The 19393-nt window shown below is 36.3% G+C and overlaps 1 protein-coding gene across 9 annotated transcripts in view; it reads left to right on the top strand.

Annotated features, from left to right (window-relative positions):
* Positions 1–19393, top strand: part of SCAF8 (SR-related CTD associated factor 8) — a 110588-nt gene that overhangs the window by 10574 nt on the left and 80621 nt on the right. The window lies entirely within an intron of this gene.

Genomic DNA, 19393 nt, shown 5'->3' with positions numbered 1-19393 from the left:
CCATTGTAAAGTTATTCTTTTCTCCTTGGTAACAAATATCTTAAGGGGAGATACTTTGAAACTATGCAGATATCCTGTTACTCACCAAACTTGCACCCATTTGTTTTAGCAACCATTTAGTTCTTCCCTGAATCAGTTATTACTAAGATGGTTGCCAAATAGTGATTTTCTAAGTCTATTCTTTATGTATTAGTTGGACATTTTGTAAGAGCCTTTCTTTCTCCTCATTTATGTATGTATGTATACATGTAGTATGAACTTATGGATTCCTTTTTACTCATTGGGGTGTTTTGATGCTTAGCTTGCCTCAGTTTTGACCAGTCAGAGCTCTTTCAAACTGGCTCTTGTGTTTTTTGTTTGACATGTGCTCATCATTTTTTGAGCACCCCCTTACTTTCTTGAATAATACGACATTCCCACCCCAGCCCTGGAATCAGCCATTTCTCCAAGGAGCCCTAATTTCTTTTAATAGATATCTATTAACAGATTGAGCTGAAAATTATATATTTATATATATACATAATTTTCTTTACCTAAAAAGCCATTGAGTTCACCCTGATGATACCATCAATTCCATTCTAACATCGAAGGGTTCATTCTAGCCTCTCCCCTTTCCAAATGTTATTTGATCAACCATAAGGTACACGAAAGTAGTTTCAGAGTTGTTAAACCGTATGTCTGTGAAAATAAACCTTTATCCCTAGATGGTTTGGCTCCGTGGATAGAGCGTCGGCCTGCAGACTAAAGGGTTCTGGGTTTGATTTTGGCCAAAGACATGTGCCTGGTTTTCAGGCTCAATCCCCAGTAGGGGGTGTGAAGGAGGCAGCCTATCAATAATTTTCTCTCATCATTAATGTTTCTATCTCTATCTTCCTTTCCCTTCCTCTCTGAAATCAATAAGGAAATACATTTTTTAAAAAAGAAAACTGTCCACGGCCATACCACCCTGAATGCGCCCGATCTCGTCTAAAAAAGAAAACCTTTAACCAAAATTTAATATTTGTTTATAGTTCGTTTTTTATTTAGCCTTAGGGTATACAGTCAAAATACTGTGTTCAGTCATTGCTTGGTCAGTTTTTTCCCTAAATGTAGTTTTATTCATTTAAAATATAATTAGGTTCAGTTTCTTCCTGTTTGTATTAATTTTGTTTTCTTCTTTTTTGTTATTTTCTAGTATGTGAAACATTAAACATAAGCTAATTTAATCCTCCTTTACTTTTTATTAGCTTCAGCTTCATAACCACTTAATGCCTTAGGTAAATAAGTTTTTCCTTAACATTCTTAAAAATCAAATAACAAGCCCAAACTTCAGAGGTTTAGATGTAGAGAAAGTTAGATCTGTTTTTAATGGCACAGTTTCAGTTCATAGATGGAAGAAAGTATGAATTCAAAAGCTTTCTTCTCATGAATGGTATCTTTCTTCATAGGGGTCAGTAGACTCTGTAGAGGACCAGATAGTAAATATTTTAGGTTTTGTGGGTCACTGAAGGTATTTTTTGCAGTCTTGTCAGTCACAATTCTTTTTTTTTTTTTTTTTTTTTTTAACACACACAAATATTTTTGGCTTGAGGGCCTACAAAAATAGGGCATGGGTCATACTTTACTGGCCCCTGCTGCAAACTTTGAAACCTGAGAACTTGAATTTATAGCATGCTACTTATAAATCAGAATTAAAATTGAGCAGGAAGTTACATTCCTTGTAGACCTCATAAGGCTTATTTTAACATTAATTACCAAACAACTTAAAAAGACTGCATTAGTGAGAGTATTCATTCAACAGATTTCTTGAGCACTTAACCACTATGTGCAGACGCTATTCTAGATTTTAGAATTTTAACAGTGTGCAAAACAGATTTAAAAAGAGATGCAAAAAAATCTTGCCCTCATGGAGTTTACATTTACTTTTTGTGTGTGGGTGTGAACTGGAAATGCATATTTTCTTGTTCATTTAGTGACATTTTATCTGCTAAACATTGTTGCCATGTTAATTGCAGAGTGAGCATTCTTTCTTGAAAACTTGATAAAATATACAGCAAAAGGGGTGAACCTAAAAATTTTGCTTATTGCTTCCCATTTCTTTTTTTGTGTGAAGCAAGTTTTATTTGAAAATGATTTTCAGTCATAAGCTTTCAGTGTGCAGCTATACTAATTCACTAAAGGAGGATAATGAAGTAAATCCTTATTAATTGGGACAAAGAACCCATACTTAATTAGTAATAAGTACATGTGTATTATAGGATCTTTAAAAAATATTATCCAAGTACATAATAGTAATTCAACGAATCTTTCTTTAAGGCTTTAATGAATGAATGAGAATGATTCTTTAAATATTTGCTTATGTAGTTTCTTGAAATAGGGAGAAAGTCTCCTGATAATGTTAATGTTTATCTAATAAAAGCTCAAGAACTATGTGCAATTTACCTGTTTTTTTCCTGTCTAAATATCAACACTGCTGGAAAAATAAGTTTTACCATGTTAGATATTTGTTGCAGTTTTTCTATAAGTGTTTAATAAACCAGTAAGTCCCTTTTAATTATTTTTTTTTTTTGGTAAGACTTTATTAAGATATGAATAACTGCTTTTGTAAGAGTTATTAACATCTTTGGCTTTTTTTATACCAAGAAGAGTGTCTTTTTTGTTTTGTTTACTCCTCACTGAGGATATTTTTTCCATTGATTTAGAGAGAGAGAGAAACATCCATACATCGATGTGAGAGAGACACATGAATGGGTTGCCTCCAGCATGTACCCTGACTGGGCCTGGGAATTGAACCCATGACCCTTTGATGTTCGGGATGATGCTCTAACTACCTAGACATAAGGGTCAGGGCAGAAAAGTGGTTTTTAATGCAGTAGCAGCTAGTGATTGGAAAGAATGCTAGAAAGTATTTGCTGTTTGTTTGAGTTTTATTATTTACTAGAGGCCTGATGCACGAAAATATGTGCACTTGGGGGGTCCCTCAGCCCGGTCTGCACCCTCTTGCAGTCCGGGACTCCTCGGGGGATGTCCGCCTAAGCCAGCAGTCAGACATCCCTCTCATAGTCGAGGAGCCCTCGCTCCTTACCGCCTGCCTGTTTGCTGCTCCTTAGTGTTCTCTCAGGCAGGAGAGGTTCCTGCCACTACCGCTGCGCTCACCCGGCTTCTGGCTGAGCGGTACTCCCCCTGTGGGAGCACACTGACCACCAGGGGGCAACTCCTGCATTGAGCGCCTGTCCCCTAGTGGTCAGTGCGCATCATAGCAACTGGCCGTTCGGTCGATTTGCATATTACCCTTTTATTATATCTGATGATGTGTACTATCAGGCATTGTATTCTGCAGAGTGGTTGCCAACATTAATTAGCTGCCTACCTCCTTTTCCTCAGACAGCTCATTTTCTAATAGAGTGGGTTGGCAGTGAATTACCACAGAGTTAGGAGAAGGTAATGTGATGAATATTATGAAACAAAGAGTAATGATGTAGCCATTATACATACTGTGTGTATACTCTTCTGTGTATATCATGATGTATATACAGCATAAAGAAAGAGACATTGAATGAGGCAAAGATCATTTTCAAGTAATTGTCAACTTTGGGTAGGAGATAGGGTCATGGGGAGTGACAGAATTAGGCAAGGATTTTCTGATGGAGGGCCTTTGTGTACTATGCATAAAACCTCATTTCTAATCAAAAGTGAGTGGAGATTCTGAATGATTTTAAATAAAAGCACAAGTTTTAAATTTGTGTTTTAGAAAGGTGATTAGTATCTTTATTGAGCAAGACAGGGATGAAGTTGGGGGGACAAGGAAGGTTAAATTATTACTAGTATAGAGGAGAAGAAGGGAAGAATGCAAGAGAAGTTTACTAATAATAGAGAGCTGGATATGAGGAAGAAGAGGGTGGTAACAGGGCTTTGGCTAATGGACCAGGTAGTTACAATTGTATAGTACCAATCACTAAGATGGGCCAATCAGGAAGAGCAAAAAAACCTGAGCAGAAAGAATTGGTGGGTTGAGTTGAATGGTGGATATTTTTTTACTTAGAATAAAATAAAGATCTTAAGAATGGAAGAAGAGTTGAAATCATCCATATCTCAAGACACTGACTATTGTGTTGACTGTGGCAGTAGTGATGTACTTCTTGAAGATTTGGTGTCTGTGGGACCTTATGGTGGAGATATACAGCTGGGTATATATAGGTCAGGCACCAAGGAAAAATAGGCTAGAGATGAAGATTTAGGAGAGGGTACAATTGTCTAAAGAGGTGATGTAGAGAAAGAAGAGAATGAAGCTTAGGGTAAAATCTTGTAGATTTTTATATCTTCTTCAGTTTTTTCCCTCCAGAAGGCTTTGGTCCCTTTTCCCTATCATTGTATTTGTGAATACAAGGACATTTAAAAGCAACTCCATGGAATATGCTTGCTTTAAATTCTGCTTATGCAACCAGATGTTCCTGTGTGCAATTAAAACTTAAGTAGTAAATTGAATGATCTATGAATAAAATTAAATATTTAGATTTTGTTTAATGAGATTTTAACAGAATTTCTTAACATTAAGTCTGCTCATATCATTCAGCATTTTATTAGCTCCTCATAGTCACATAATGCTTTATCTTAAATCTGTCTACAGTAACCGCTTTATTGTGAACATGGAATTGTGGATTTAAAGGCGATATTATTAGAAATAGAACCTATGTTTATTTGAGAAATTCCAGCTAATATGGTTTATGGGGATTGATTATGAGAGGATTTATAAATGAATTATTCTTCCTCTTGTTCTCATTTGGCCATTTCACAGTTACTAGTATTTCTAAAATTAAGAGGAGGTAAATTTAACATTATTTTCATTTTGATGTTTACAAAAGACATAAGAAAGAATTTAAATTAAATAAAGATTAATTGCTTGGGTCCCAGGGAAAATTTAAACTGAAGTCATTTTTATATATGTGTTTGTCTACATGTATATATTTTGTTTTCTCCTGGAGAATCATTTCTGTTCCCTTTAGTTTTAGAATAGGGTAGGCTAAAGACTATTACAGTCATGTTATGCATTGTATTTATAGGCAGATCTTAAGTTTGTGGTTCTGTGATTGGGTTCCTTGTTTATTTCCATGCTTAATCTTGCTTTCAAGAAATTACAAATTTTAGACCTGAAAGACGTGTGATAATATATCATTTAACTGACTCATTTTACGGCTGAAGAATCAAGTTTCTGATAAAACTTGTGTAGAATCACAGCTTATCAGAGGCATGTACTTAGACGTCAGATAAGAAGAAATTTCTGCTCTGTGTCTTGGTTTATTCTCATTTTCATTTTCTCCATATGGATTTTTTTGGAATGAGAATTTGGTAGTGTTTGTGTTGGAGGTGGAAGCGTGCAAATTGGTGGTTATTAGATTACTATCGTTTCATGCTAACACTGGCCAGGATAAGAAACAAGCTACAGTACTGCCACTCTTGTTCATAAAATAGGTTGCCATACGACAACAGCATGTATTTCTTGGCAGGGAGGTATTTATTGTACAGTAACATCACTTAGCCAGCATTTTTTTAGCAACTCAGTAAAAACAGCCTTTGGGTAGAAAGCCCATGTACCTTGATCTTTTTCGAAGGAGTGCAGTTACTCTATAAGCCTGTGTCCTTAGCATGTTTCTGATATTCACATTGTAATGATGGTGGCTACTTGGTAACTACCTTCTTTAGATTTTCATAGATTACTGTTTAGAAGGCTCCTGGTGCAGGTATATAGAAGTATGACAAGGCTACAAAATTAATGTGGTTGCTATGATGTGATAGGTTACAATTGGCAAGAAAGAAGGTAGTTGTTTCATCATTTAAAAAATGGAATTAGATAAGGTAAGCTTTAGGATCTCTTAAATGTTAACCCTAATGAACAAGTTTTCCAATTTTTCTTAGTTTTAGTTTATTCATTTTAAATATAGGGATATAATGATGCCTTCCCTGACTACCTCATATTTGATTTAAATATTTAAAATGTTGGCTGGTTTTAAAATATTAAAAAATGGTTTGAATACATAAAATTATAAGATAATTTTATAAAGTATTTGGGAAGCTAAAGAATACTAGTTATAATATTCTTATTTTTTTAAAATTTTTGTTTTCTAAAATAGTTTTCTTAAAGAAAACTAAAAAAATAAGAAGTAGAGGTAGTTGGAAAAAAAGGCCGCAACTGGAAACTTTTGGTGTCATTGTGAATATCTCTGTCACCCTGAAAGATAACTCCATATTACAACATAGTTAATACTGGATAAAGTTGTGGAGATTATGAGTATAAAGAAAGTGCTAGATTGTGTTCAGCATATTTTCCAAGTTGGAAAATTAGTTGAACAAAACTTTTCAGCAGCAGAAAGTAACAAAATATAAACCATCATGTTTTTTGTATCAATAATATTAGTCGACATCTATAAGAATTGTTTTACTAAATTCAGCAAGGCTTTTAAGAAAATCAATTTTAGACAGTTATGAAGAGGATAATTTTTGCTTAAGAATATACATTTAAAGTATTTCAGATATACACATACACGTTTATAATATTTACTAGAGGCCCGGTGCATGAAAATTCATGCACTTGGGGGGTCCTTCAGCCAGGCCTGCCCCCTCTCACAGTCTGGGAGCCCTCAGGGGATGTCCTACTGACGGCTTAGGCCCGCTCCGCACAAGGAGCAGGCCTAAGCCGCAGTCTAGCCTCCTGCAGGAGGCGACCAGGCTGATCAGGGAAAGGCGCTGCCCCTATCACCCTGCCACTGCTGCTGCCTCTGGCCTCCCTCTATGGGAGGCAATCAGGCTGATCAGGGGAAAGCACCGCCCCCATCACCCCGCTGCTGCTGCCACTGCTGGCCCTCGCAGCCACTGCGGCTTTGTCCGGAAGGCTGTCCCGAAGATGTCTGTCTAATTAGCATATTACTCTTTTATTAGTATAGATATGTATATAATTGCATATAGAAAGGCTTGAAGGCAGGCAGCCTTACCAGCCTTTTAACTGATTATTTCTTAAACAGTATGTGGATGGGGTGCAGTGAATGAGAGCTTTTAATATTTAGAATTTTTCACAGCATTTATTACCATATTACTTTTCTAATATTTCCCTCAAACCCAAAAATACTACATGTCTTAGCTTTTGGGAGAAGGATGGAGTTGGCCTATTTTAATAATATTTGAATTTAATCTTTTAGATAAAGTGAGTTTCATTGTTAAAGGTTGGAAAACTGAAACCTGTTTGAGGATTGCTTAAAATTTATATTTAAATGGAATTTATTTAGCTGTTAACTTGATCAGTAGACATTAAATATCATAATCTGATGTTTTACAGTTTTCTTGGTTATTACTTAGGTTGATACTATTACATGGTATATCTACGGTTATCTATCATCTTAGTGACTCAATTGTATATGTTTATGTTTAGTTGGTTGCTAATTGCTGGACTTTTTTTTTTTTTTGGAAAATGTGTGTCTTGGTAGCCAGAACTAAGTTTGAGACATGGTTTTGTAGCTTATTACCAATTTGAATTTAATGAAGTCACTTAGCCTAAGTTTATATATCTATAAAATGAGAATAATATCTTATTGGGCCATTCTGAAGGTAAAAGTGATAAAGCATTTGTGATAGTGCTTAATAACTGACATAGTGCTATAGAGATGAAAAATGTTACTATTATGTATGCTACAGTGTGTCTTTTTAGTCTTTGTATTTGTTGCTCTATTTCTGAAATGAAATATAGGCTGCTAGGCTCTTCTTGTTCTATTTATAGTCTCTCTGATATTTGGTCTTCAGTATTTTATTCTATGTCTCTTCAACTATTGTCTCTTTAGGGATGACTTGTATTTTGGCTTTTCTCTTCTGGGATTCAATCTTATATCTTCTAGGTATTTTGTGTACATTTGTTCATGAAATAGGATCCTAATCACCTTGTTTTTCTTCCTCAAACTTACTACTTTTAGACTTTATTTTAGTAATAAAATCATGTTCCCAAATACACTTGAAAACTTGGGTACTTCCCTTTTGTTTATATCTTTTCAGTCACAAAATTCAGTGAATTATATTAAAAAGATGTTTAGCATCCTTCCTTTCCTTTTTATTCTCAATCCTAAGTAATAAAAATAAATATTGATACTTTAGTCAATGTCCTCATCACTTTCCCCTTGCTATAAATATGTTTATCATATACATTGTTTATATGCAATACTATGAAACAGGAATACTTATTATATGCAAAGCTCTGCATTATATATTCCCGTCTGTGTGTCTTGTTACGGGTACTCAGTGACAGCATTCTGTTGAGATTTTAATGCTTTCCCATTAGGAAATAGCTACTTCTCCAATCCTTTTAGAAAAATTACTGTTCCTCAAGAGAGATTTACTCATGAGGGAGTTACATATGTAAATAGTGTGGAGGCAGAATCACAGCTGAACAGGAATGCTTTCTTTTTCAAGTCAGTCCATTTTACGTCTGTTTTCTTCATTAAACCTTTTCTCTGTTGTTCCCAACTAGATGTACATTTCATTTGTCTGAATACCTCCCCCAGAAGCATTTTTATATTTTGGCACTAAATTATGACATGTGTTCTTGTTTTCATGAGGCAAAGTCTTAAGTGTTTAAATACCACTTTATTAGTATATTGTTTCTCTGTTAAATGCCATTTGGGAGGAGAGGGGAGAAAAACAAATATGTTAATCCACTAATAGTTAAGTAAATTGTTTCCTCATACACCAACTTTTTAATATACACACTTTAAATTAGTGTCTCCATAAAATTATCTGTGATTACATTTTAGACACCTCCTACTGGGGATCAAACCGCAGCCTGGGCATGTGCCCTGACTGGGAATTGAACCATGACCTCTTGGTTCATGGGTCAACATTAAGCCACACCAGCCGGGCTGTTCTGTTTTATTTTAATTGGGCTAGCATTACCTTGAGAAAGTTCTTATCTAGTGGGTTAGTTAGGTTATGGTTTGATAAAAAGTAGAAGACCATTCTAGGTGGAGAGAATAGCATGAAATAGAAAATAGGACTTTTGTTCTTTTTTAATTTTAAGGAAATATTCTATGTTAAATAAATTATATGCAGTTGTTATAACTGATACTTTTCTGAATATTTTTCCTAGTCTTATTTTTGCATTTAATTCATACATATATAAAGTTGTAGTTACTGCAAATATATTGTATTTGTTATGTAACATATTAGACATTTTCTTACTTGTACATTAACAATAAATTTCTATTACTTAGTATACCTTAAAACTCTCTTTCTGGACTTTTTAAAAACTGTCGTGTAATATCTTACCTAATAATAGACAAACATGTAAATTGACCATCCCTCCGCTATGTTCACCAGCCAATCAGGAGAGTATGCAAATTAACCCAACATATATGGCAGTTAATTTGCATATGTAGGTGTGAAGCAGTGGAGCGAAGACTTAAGGCTCCAGCTGGAGCAGCGAAGACTCAAGGCTCCGGCCAGAGCAAAGGCCTGGGTCCCGGGTGCCAGAGGAAAACAGGTGCCGGCAGCCAGGCCTCTAGTGTTATATAAAAATAATTGTGATAGATTATTTATCCTGTCCGTTTATTTAAATAAGTAATCCTGTCCATTTACTTAAAATATATAATCCTGTCCATTTACTTAAAATATATAGTCACTAGTGAAGTTTTTATACCTCTTGTGTTTAGCAACATGCTACATTTTTTGTCAATACTGTAATTTTTCTTCAGTTCTAAAATTTCTATGTTTATTTTGTAGTTTCTTTTTCTCTGCTGAAATTTCTTTGCATTTATTTCAACAGTTTTTCTCCTTTACCTTATTGAGGATGATTATAACTTTAAAGTCTTCGACTGATAACATCAGTGTCTTCATGGGGTTGGCATCTGTTATCTTTTCCCTTGAGCAGTGTGGACAGATTTTCCATGTGTGTGTATGTATGTATGTGTATGCCAAGTAGGTTTGGCTTTTGTATACTGGACATTTTTAGTATTGTAGGACTTCATTAAATCCTCTGGAGAACGTTGATGCAGGCATTGAACTTGGTAAGGTTTGGGATGCAAGTTCTGTGTTGCCTTTTTGTGGTTTTTCCAATGTCACTACAATTTCAGAGCATTTATTTTGCTGTTTAGGTGTGCCCAGCACATGTGCCACTCAGGAGTTCATCTCTGGGCATTGGGTTTACACAGGTTTTAGTTCTAGGGGCCTTAGCTGCTGGGCTTCTTTGGGTCTCTTTCATGAAAGCCCCATTCCAGAGATGAGCCCAGGACTTGTTAGTTCATACACAGAATTAGGGGAGCTTCTTCTCCAGCTTCCTCTGGGTTCCCCCATACTGTGTGCAGGTCCCAGGACTTCCTTTTCCTGCTTCCTCTTTCTGGAGATGGCTCTTCTCTTGGGCTTTTAGATGCTGGCCGCCCTGTAATGCTTAGAAGGGCCAGGGGAGAGAAGGAAGAGTGGGGCATACAGGAAGAGCCCCCTCCCTGATAGCATGGAGGAGTCCTTTCAGCTAGCCAGCAGACAAAGGGGGTCTCCCCTGGTGGTTTTGCTTGTAGTATTGGCAAACCTGTTGGATTCTGCCAGGTCTGGGATCAAAGCCCAGAGATGATAGAGGAACACAAATCACTGAAATTTTTGTGTTCAGCACCCAAACACAGCCCCTCCCCTGCTATCACTGGTCACACTCAAGTTTGACTCTAGTGTTCAGTTGGCTTGCTGTTTACTTTTCAGAGTCCTCAGGCAGTTGCTTTTTGTAGTCTGGTGTTTTAGTTGTAGTCAGTGTGAGAGGCTGTAGTTGGCTTACTACATCTTGGCTCAGTGTAACTCACGTACTTTTTTTAAAGAGTATTTTTTAACCCCCTTTATTCCAAGAATTTGGAAAAAGTATAAATTTGTGCATTGAATTAAGGACCATGCAAATAAGTTTTTGTGATCTAAATTTAGTTTTTTTAGTGTTTTTTTTTTGTGTGGGAGGGAGATTGATTACAGTTTGCCTGTTATTAACACAGTTTTAAACTATAACTTAGGTTCTAAAATAAATAGCTTCCTTTATAACAGTATTAAAAACTGTACTATTAGCCTTAGACATCTGCCAATGCTTGAGAAATATGATATTCTACTTAATAATAGAAAAGATTAATTATTTATGTGAAAATGCTTATAGCCCATAGGAAAGGATAATTGGTTATAAAGCACATAAACATACATATTTGTCATAATCTTGTTAGTACTTACATATATCAAATTATGGCCTTATTTCCTTTTTCTTTTCTTTTTTTTTTTTCTTTTTAAACAAGAGGTTTTCTTTTTTATCCCTCAAAGCTTGGTATATAGGGTTGATCTTACTAGACAGAGGTTTGCTTCAAATTTATAATTTTAAGAAAATAGACATAATTCCCCCTTATGTATTTGTAGTTTTAAAACAAGAGGTTCTGGATTTGAGATTCTGAGGAAGATGGACAATTTAGCATTCTCTTCACCAAATAACATTTACTACCTTCATTGTGTACTTAACTACACACTCTGCAAACTGTGTCTATTTGTTTCTTAGAATATCTTCTGTCTCCAGATGTACCCAATTTGTTCCATGAAGACAGAGACCTTGTCTGCCTGTTCTATTGGGTCTATAGTGCTGGCACTAATGAGTATATTTGATTTGAGTGCTGAATTGTTGGGTTATAGATGACTTACATTTTCTATCTTTTGTGCTTAATTGTATTTTTCATTTTTTTCTCTACTTAAATGTTTTTATAATGAGAAAAAAGTATGTTGTTTTTGAAAAAACAGTTATTTCTATGTTTACTCACTGGTTTTTAGGTATAATAACGTTTGGGATTTTATGTTACAAATGGTCTTTTTTTTTTTTCTGCAAAGGTACATTTGAAACTGTTCTGAAGTTTTCATACTAACACAACACATTACTTAGTATAAATTGTTAAAAGCCTGATCTGAGGGGGGTCTTTGAAGAATATCTTTAACATAATCTTTTGGCCTTTGCTCTTTAAAAAATTGATTGCTCAGGAATATTGCTACTTCAGTAGAAGTAAACCCACACTTATATTTTTAGAGTTTTATTTCAAACATTTTTTACAGAGAAATTTACTTTAAAAATCTTAGGAAGAAATCACTGTTGTTCACATTATTTTAGAGAGTGCTTTTCTTAATGTTGACTCTGATACAGTTAATTCTAATGTTATTTTCTGGTTACATTTTATGTCAAAGGCATCTGACTTTGTGTGTTACTTTGTTACATGCTTATATTGTCTAATATTTTATGTTGTGTCTCATACCAAAAATAATATGGAAGATGGTGTTCTATGGGAAAAGAGAATTTGTATGTTAGGGAGTGAGAAATTTTGGATGTAGAGAATATCTAGTTTTTGTCTTGTTGAAGTAAAATTTGTAATAAGGTCTATTGGTTTCCAAGTAGTAAAGTTTGTGAATAATAGGCTCTTTTTAAAAGTTAAATTTATTGGGGGTAACATTGGTTAATAACATAATAACACTGTGCTCACCATCTGTTACTATCTATTTTACTCCCCGCACCTTCCCACCCCCTTCATCTCTGGTAACCACCATTCTGTTGTCTGTATGAGTTTTTGTTTGTTACTTTTTGTTTGATATCCTATATAATAAAAGTCTAATATGCTAAGTGTCCAGTCGTCTGGTCATCTGTACAACCAATCAAAGCATAACATGCTAATGATATGCTAAGGCTGCTCAACTGCTCATTATGACGTGCACTGACCACCAGGGGGCAGACACTCCTACCAGTAGGTTAGCTTGCTGCTGGGGTCCAGCCGATCGGGACTGAGTGAAATGGGCCAGACACACCCTGTAGCCCTCCTTTGGTCCCTCCCCAACTGGCCAACCTCCTGTGTCCCTCCCTGGCCCTGATCATGTACTGGTAGGGTCCCTCGGCCTGCCTGTACCCTCTTGCAATTCGGGACCCCTCGGGGGATGTCGGAGAGTTTCGGCCCAGTGGTGGAACAACTGGTCGCTGTGATGCGCACTGACCACCAGGGAGCAGATGCTCAATGCAGGAGCCGCTCCTGGCGGTCAGTGTGCTTGCACAGGGGGAGCACTGCTCAGCTAGAAGCTGGGCTCATGGCTGGCAAGTGCAGCGGCGGTGGCGGGAGCCTTTCCTGCCTCTGCAGCAGCACTAAGGATGTCCTATTGCTGTCAGTTGGACATCCCCCAAGGGCTCCCGGACTACGAGAGGGTGCAGGCCGGGCTGAGGGTTCCCCACCCCTCCAAGTACACGAATTTCGTGCACCGGGTCTCTAGTTCCACAAAAGAGTAAAATCATACAGTTTTTGTCCTTTCACATCTCACTTCACTTAGCATAATACTCTCATGTCCTTTCTAATACCTTGATTTTGAGTGGTGGGCATCTGGAATTCTTCAGGACAAATTATTTTTCTCTTTGGTTATACAGTGGGGCCTTGACTTATGAGTTTAATTCGTTCTAAGACCGAGCTCGTTAACTCAAATTACTCTATCAACTCAGTGCAAAAAATCGGCCGAGAGAGAGCTGGTATCTCAAAAAACTCGTTAGTCGGGACACTCGTAAGTCAATGCCCCACTGTATATTCTTTTGTATGGACTGTGGCTTGAGTATTCTTCTCTGTTTCATCAGTTACCAATCCTTACACATTTCCATTTTCTGGAAATTTGTGACATTTTGTCTGCTGATTCTACTACCCTCTTCATTCTGCTTTTCATTGTGAGTTGTTGAACCTTCTGAATTTTTTATTTATTGTCCTCTTAATAGGGAGAGGAAAAGACAATGTCTGTGGTTAGCATGCTATCTTGAATTGAAAGTGTCAAGATTGTATTAGTTTAAGAACTTTTATGATTTCTGATTTCTTTGGAGATTTAAGGGATCCTAACTAGTAATCTCAAGTCCCGAAAGGACCACTGTTGAAAAAATGGATTGAGTTGATTACTGTTTTAGTTGCTTTAGGTTCACACTTAAGGTTAATTCCATTGGTCATAGAACCAACATCTTTGAAGGCATAAAATTAGTCTGTAAATGAGTAAGATTTCACCCAAATTTTGATGGTTCTTTGGGGTATGTCACGAATAAGTTCTTTGATGGGTTCTTCCAAGGTGATAATAGTATTTACTTAATAGTGTTCAAGTTGAAAAAGGCACTCGTTTTTGAACTGAAGAGTACTTGAAATAACAAGCAATAGAGTACAACATTTTAAGTTTGGGGTAACGAGCTTCACTCGGTGTATAGATGAGGGAGGGCATGAAGATGCTTTCTAAGGACAGAGATTGCAATGTGTATCCTCCCAAAATAGTGCACATTTGTAGAATTGAAAAACATTGCCCAAATGTAGGGGTTGGCCTGCTTTTGTAAATTTTGTTGGAGCATGCCCTTCCCATTTATATATGGGTTTTCAGTGGCTGCTTTCTTGCTATGGGGATAGAGCTAAGTGTGGGGAACTGATATAGGGTTAAGCCTCGGACTGACCTATGGGCAAAGGAACCCCTGGATCCCATGGGGCTGGACCCCAGCAGCTAAGTATAAGTAGTGTGATAGAGATCATGTGGACTCCAAAGCCTAAAATATTAACTGTGCTGACCTTGGCCTGGGTAGTAATCAGCAACTTAAAAAATCTTTATTAGAAATGAAAGTTTTTGTTGCAGTAGCCACTAACATGTAAGATATCCCAGTTTAGGTAAAAGATTCTTCAAACCTTGATTTGATTTGAAGAAGTTGTTTTTAGATCTAAAAATAAGTATTTGATGTGCATATAAGTGATAGTGTAGAAATTTAAAACGTTACTAATTCAAAGAGCACTTATTTTTCAGTGTACCTGAGGGGAGTTGAAACATAAATAATGAATTAATTAGACTGAAAACCCAGGCTATTTGTTTACATCTTTCCTTTAAATTGATAAGTCTTCAGTAGCCAAAGGAAGGGGCAGGTCAAGACTGGATTTCATTTCAATCACTGGGGTCAGATGGATAGAGTTTGGGTAAGTAAAGAATTGTTCACACGGTATTAGATAGCATTAGAACATAGCACATGAGGGGGGAAAGCTTGAATGTGGGAAGCAGAGTGTAGACACAGCAGGCACCAGTAGCTCTAAAGAAGTTAAAGTAGTGTAAACGGAGGGAATAATTTGATGGAATGGCATAGCAGGATCAGCAGCCACTTTAGACTTTGGAAAACATGGTAGTAGGGAGTCAGACCCCAAGAAATAGATGGTGGGATTACAACCCATATTTGAGAACACTGGGTCTGCAGAGAGCCAAGCCTCGGGAGCAAGTAGCCATTGCCTTCTGACTCAAGCATAGAGAGAATTGTCAGGCAAAGGAAAAGAAAGGTCCCAGAGTCAACTTTTATTCTCTAACATTTTCCATTGTTCAAACCATGGTGTGTTTTCTGTCCCGGATCAAATTTTGAGTGGTAGGTTATATACAGGGTGTCCTCCCCAAATGTATACAGTTGAACAGCTGATAGTTCAAGTGATATTTCTTTTCAGATTTAACCCATTGGAATTATAATTATTCAAAGTGTGTTTACATTTTTTGGAACACCCTGTATTTGATTAGAATGAGGGTTTAAAATACTGAATGGTTATAGTGACATCCATAAAAATTCTTAAGTCTTTGATGGAGGTCCAAGATGATTGAGTTTGATGCAATGGTGGAATATGTAGAATATTTAAATGTGAAGATGGAAATAGAATAGAAGGAGACTGGATGATGACAAGCTGTTTCTGATGTCATGTGCTGGGTAACACTAGTTCATTAAATGTGTAAATTTATACACCTACTTCAAAAAGAACTTTGAAGCATCTTAGCATTGTTTATCACAGTTGAAAATAGATTTTATTTTTGTATACAACAAAACTAGTTAAATATAGCAGAGAAGTAGATGTTAGTAGATGTTTGAGTATATGTTTATACTACTAAACATAAGCAAGGTCCACCATAGAAGCCAACGCACAAGAAAGGGGAAATGTTAAATCATCCTTTTTCAATAAAAAATAAGCACAAGGGAATTAGCTCAATCATTCTTATGTTTCTGAATTCAAGGAAAATATATTTTGTGAATTTTTGTATAAGGGACTTTTTGGTACAGATAACTATTTCTTTAACAGGTTGCTAAAAGACAGTGTTCTAGGGGAAATTTTTATCAATCTTTATAAGTTAAGAACAATATAAAATTTTATTACAGGAATTCACTGAGGAATTAGATGAAATGATCTATGCCTGTTTCCTGATGATCAGAGTTCATAAAGAAACGAGATTTTAGAGAATCTAGAGAAAAAGTTGGAAGCATAATATGTATTCAGTGATCCTTTGAAAAATACTAAATTACTATTTCTCTGAGTAGTGCCTTAAGTTTCTGTAGTAGATGCATTGTTTAAATGCAGTAGATTTAGAAAGGGGTTCTCAGATGAAAGGTGACTTTTTAGATTGTTGAAAATGTTTGACAAGTCTAAATTATTTTTCTGCTACCTCACCTCCCAGAACCTGCCTTTCTCATCCGCTCTCTAACCACCTCCCCCCTACCCTCCAGAAAAAAAAAAGCCCGAAAGCAAAGCTTTAGTCTGCTCAAGTATGGACTAATTAATGCTTGATTGAAATTTCAGGGCTTACCAAAGAAAATGAAAGTAATGTATTGTTAACCATAGGTAGAACTTGATACATTTTCATTGCCCTAGTAATATAAATGACTATAGAAAGGACCTTCAAATGGCTTAGTGAAAACATGTTTGATGGGTCTTTTAATGTTGTTCACTTAATGGAGAATAACTACCAAAGAGGAAGGTTATAATGGTCAACTTTGTTGAGCTACTTAATTTTGTTCTAAAAAGTTTATATGCAGTGTTTCTGTGAAATGAGTATTTTTATTTTGTAAATGAGAAAACTAAGCTTTAGAGGTTTAACAACTTGTAGTAAGATGACTTAGTTGGAATTCAAATCCAGGTGTTTCTGTGTAAAGCTTGTGCAATGCTGTGTCTTGTATTTGTTCATTTTAATTTATTAAGAAACATATATTCTCTACTGGACACACAGAGGATACAGTTTGGTGCAAAGAAAAAAAATCTAAATCAAGTCAGGGTTTCATTCTTAGAGCTTATTCTCTAGTAGGAGAGGGCAGTAGTGGGTTTCAGATGGGCAGCAATAAATTCTTTGCTTTACATGACTTGTTATAAGCACTATATATAGCATGTGTTGATGTTATTTTGCACCTGGTGAGTAGACTGGCATGGGGTAGGAATTACGGCTACAAATATATTGAAGTTCCTTGTGAGTTTGACAGAGATGGCACTTCTTAAAGGATCTGATGAGATCCTCATCCTGGTTGGGCATTATTATCAAGAGGTGGGCAGCTTTCTTGGACAGCTCTTGGTGTACAATTAACCTCTTGTTAACTTAAACTGCATTAAGGAACTTACATCCTTTGTCTTTTATTAATACTCAGGTATTAAAAATCATACAAGTAAATGCCAAATTACTGCAATGAATACTTCGAAGGCAGCTAACAGTAGAGTGAGAGCATAAAAGAAGGTTTTGATGTGGTTGGGGAGGGGGTAGGGAAGGCTTTCCTCATTAGGTGATGCTTTAACTAAGATGGATGAGTATGCATTAACAGCGGGGAGGCCCTGGTGGAGAGTATTCCAAATAGAACAAACCCATTTTAAAGGCTTTGAATTGGGAACTGAAAAAGATCTTTGTGCCTGGAGCAGAGGGCTGGGGAGGGAATCATGGGGTGAAATGAAACTGGAAAGGTAGGCAGGAGTTAGATCAAGGCAGGACCTTGTATATGTAGATTTTTGTGTTTCTTCAAAGAATGGGAAGTCACTGACCTTTTTAAGGGGTAGAGAGAATGGTTGGTGAATATTAATCACCCAATCAGATTAGTTTTGTAAAGGTAGACATGCCACATTTAGGTGTTCTCTGTATGAGAGATGAAAGTAATTTGGACTATGGTTGTGGTCATGGTTGGAGGAGGACGAGGAGAAACAAATATGGGGAAAACGGTAAAAATGAACAGAATTCAGTGATGAATTTCTAGTTTATTAATCAAACTTGCTTTTATTGTCTGTACAAGTTGTTTTTGCACTGTTGTAATGACCAAAGGTTAGTTTCCAGACTTGTATATAGTATCTTACAGCATTATTTAAAACCTTAGCATCACTGAGTACATTGCAAATTTTAATCACTATTCATTTAAGCTCAGTTATTTGTTGTTTCCTAATTCCCCACCTTGTCTCAGTTTTCTCTCTAATTTTCTCTCTAAGCAGTATTATCCTTTGCTTAAAATAGAAATTTCAAAAAAGATTTTTTTGAGGGGGAGATTATTGCTAAACAAGAAATCTATTGATTTTTAAAAAGTTTTGAGATACAATTCACATGCCGTATAATTAATCAATTTAAAGTGTATAATTCACTGGTTTTTAGTATGATTGTATAACCATCACCACATTTAATTTTATAATATTTTCATTACCCCTAAAAGAAATGCCGTGCTCATTAGTACTCACTCCGTACTTCTTACCAACTCCCCCCTCTTCCACATTGTTGACAGTCACTAATAGATTAGTCCTTTCTGGACATTTCATAGAAATACTGGAGGCCCGATGCATGAAATTTGTGCAAGAGTAGGCCTTCCTCCCCCTGCTCCCGGCACCGGCTTCCCCCTGGCACCCGGGACCCAGGCTTCCCTCTGGCCGCTGGCAGGCACCTGGGACCCCGGCTTCCCTTGTAGCCCCGGGTTCATCCTGAAGGTCGTCCGGAAAAACCTCTGGTCTAGTTAGCATATTATGCTTTTATTATTATAGATAATCCTATAATTGTTTTTTTTTTATTTAAAAATTTTTATATGTTTTTATTGATTTCAGGGAGAGGGAGAGAGAAAGAGAGAAACATCGATAAGAGAGAAACATTGATTGGCTGCCTCCTGCATGTCCCCTACTGGGGACCAAGCCCACACCCAGGCATGTGCCCTACCTCTAATCAAACTGGCAACCTCCTGGTGCATGGATCGATACTCAACCACTGAGTGACACCTGCCAAGCTGTTTTATTTTTAAATTAATATGGCTTTTCTTCTTTTTTAACTGAGTATAGTATTTTTTAAATTCATCTGTTTTGTAGCATGTTTCATTTTTGTTTCCATGGCTAATAATTTCTTTATTTAATTTTCATCAGTTGGTGGACATTTGGGTGGTTTTCACTTTTTAAATGAGTTTTTTCGTGAATAATGTTGCAGTAACATTTGTGTACAAGTTTTATGTGACCGTATATTTTCAACTTTTATATATACTTGGGAGTGGAATTGCTGGGCTATATTGTATATTATTATGTTTCATCTTTTAAGAAACTGTCAAACTGGTTTCCAAAGCTGCTGTACCATTTTTACATTCTCACGAGCATTGTATAAGGGTTCCAGTTCC

The sequence above is a fragment of the Myotis yumanensis genome, unplaced genomic scaffold, assembly GCF_028538775.1.
Source record: "Myotis yumanensis isolate MYYU_CA2020_CCGP unplaced genomic scaffold, mMyoYum1.0.hap1 SCAF_6, whole genome shotgun sequence".
Taxonomy (NCBI): domain Eukaryota; kingdom Metazoa; phylum Chordata; class Mammalia; order Chiroptera; family Vespertilionidae; genus Myotis; species Myotis yumanensis.
This window is presented reverse-complemented; position numbering and strand designations above follow the sequence as displayed.